Here is a 2,287-nt window from a genome sequence, read left to right as displayed (position 1 = left end):
GCCCATCCCAAAAACAAAGTATCTACAGCTGCAAGCAAGACAGTTCCATCCATATGCCCCGTGGGATCTAAGCCCCCTCTCAATCAGAAGCCGAGTGGGCATCACCGTCCCAAAGTCTTCAAGACTGAGGAATGAACAAACATAAGGGGGAAATGCAACTAGAGACTAAAGTAGACTTATTATTATTCTAGCAATGGAGGAGCTGGTAACATTGATGTGAAGATAATGGTCACTGGAAGTTCTGAGGGAAGGGAGAGGGATGAATGGGTGTAATATGGGGCATTTCTGGGACATTGGAATTGTTCTGGATGATATTGCAATAACAGATAGAGGCCATTATGCATTTTGCCAAAACCTATAAAAATTGTGCAGTGTAAAGTGCAAACCATAATGTAAACTATAGACCATGGTTAGTAGGAATGCATCAATATTTGTTCATCAGTTGTAACAAATGTATCACACTGGTTAAAGATGATTTTGGTGATGGAGGCTGTAGGAGGGGGAGGGGTGAGGTATATGGAGATCCCCTATATTTTCCATGTAACTTTTCTATAATCTAAAACTTCTCTAGTGCTTGCTGCGGCAGCACATATACTAAAACTGGAACAATACAGAGATTAGCATGGCCCAAATGCAAGGATGTCATGCAAATTCATGAAGTGTTCCATATTTTTACACTAATAAACGTTTGTTATTTTAAAAATGATAATAAAACTTCTTTAAAAATAAAGAAAAAAAGAGATGCTCATGGGGAATGGTAAATGGCTTAGCCCTTCTACACTTGAGCAGGGCTCATTCCTTATTTTTTAATTTTCATTTTTATTAAAGTTATAAGTGAACATGGTTTGAAAACTAAGATGGTTTCATAAGGCTTTTTAATAAAAACAGCAGTCTCCTGTCCCTCCCCACTCCACCCCAATTCCCAGCCCACAGAGTAAACACTTCATCACTTTCGGAGCAGGCGCAACGCTATTTCTAAACAGTATAACTATACTGCTATTTCTTGATTTTATTTCTGTTTTAAATGTTCTTCATTTAGATTTCCAGTTTGTTTAATGCACACCCAATAGCTGCCTGTTAAAATGCCACAGGAAAGTATTATTATACTGGATGGTTTCATTGACTTTGGACCACGTGGATTTTGGTCCAGTGAGGAAAGCCATAGCACCGAGCAGGAAAGGTGAGGGAGCCAAAGCCCATCTTTTGTCCACTGGCCACGCCCATCCAGTCTGCCTCTAACTTCCTCTTCTTGCCCTTCTTCTCTGGCCTCTCCCTGCCTCTCCTCGCAGATGTCACTGGGCTTAATTTTCTATATTTATGGACTTATTTAGAATGGAATGGAATGCTACCATGAAGAGATACCTAGAATTGACAGCTTTAATTTCTTATTGGTTTATATATTTTTAAGAAGCAAATGTTGACATTAGTTTCTTCATAATTTGTAGATTATTTCTTCTCTGCCACTCTTTGTCCTCACCTTTATTCCCTTTCTTAGTCCAAATTAGTGTGTGGACTGGTTTTTGCAAAATGAACCTGCTCCAAACAAATGAGGTCAGTATATAGCTCTAGCATACCAGATATATATCCTAGGCTTAGGGTGATTAACACCTGGTGGTAAATCTCTTTCAAAGGAAATAAGAACGGACAGAAAAGTAAAATAATGAGGGAGAATAATAAGAGACAATTTGTTCACATTTCCAATAGCAGCCATTCTGGGAAAACATGTAGATAAGGTGGTGTTTCTGTGTGTACGTGCATGAGCGTGCAAACTCTACACACTACATAGGAATGTCCACCAACCAATTCAGGGTTTGAAAAATTGCTGTGGGTTGCCAGGAATTATAGAATCTTCATATTAGTCTGATGGATTGTGACCAGCATTGTTTTTAATACAACAACAGCAAAAAAATCAAAGAATATCATAGTAAGGGTAATTTTATATATATTTGTCTACTGGGGCAGGCCATGGAATGTATTTCTTAAAGTTGATGGTGATCCAAAATCTTTAAAAAACACTGAACCAGTCATCATCCTATGGTACATCCTTCTTTTATGCTCATACTTACTCCCAAAAAACGTTTTTTTTCCTTCTTTGGGATTCTTAATGGGTCAAAGTTTTTAAAAAAAAAGGATTGCATTCTTAAAGGAAACCATGAATACAAGTATAATTTATTACTTTGCCAAGGTTCTTCATGTCTGCATATGTTTTAAATAAGTTAATATTTTGGGAAAACTTTTCTTTTGTTGCATTCAAAGGCTAGTGGGGTGCCATTAGGACAGGAGCTGA

The 2,287-nt window shown here is 37.7% G+C and overlaps 1 non-coding gene across 1 annotated transcript; it reads left to right on the top strand.

The window, feature by feature from the left end:
* The first annotated feature begins 570 nt into the window (after positions 1-570).
* Positions 571-674, top strand: LOC111762382 (U6 spliceosomal RNA). The gene has a single exon (XR_002795503.1). It is a non-coding gene; the product is annotated as a U6 spliceosomal RNA (small nuclear RNA).
* The last annotated feature ends 1,613 nt before the right edge of the window (positions 675-2,287 follow it).

Source organism: Dasypus novemcinctus, chromosome 15 (assembly GCF_030445035.2).
Source record: "Dasypus novemcinctus isolate mDasNov1 chromosome 15, mDasNov1.1.hap2, whole genome shotgun sequence".
Taxonomy (NCBI): domain Eukaryota; kingdom Metazoa; phylum Chordata; class Mammalia; order Cingulata; family Dasypodidae; genus Dasypus; species Dasypus novemcinctus.
The sequence above is the reverse complement of the archived record's forward strand: the minus strand, read 5'-3'. Positions and strand labels throughout refer to the sequence as shown.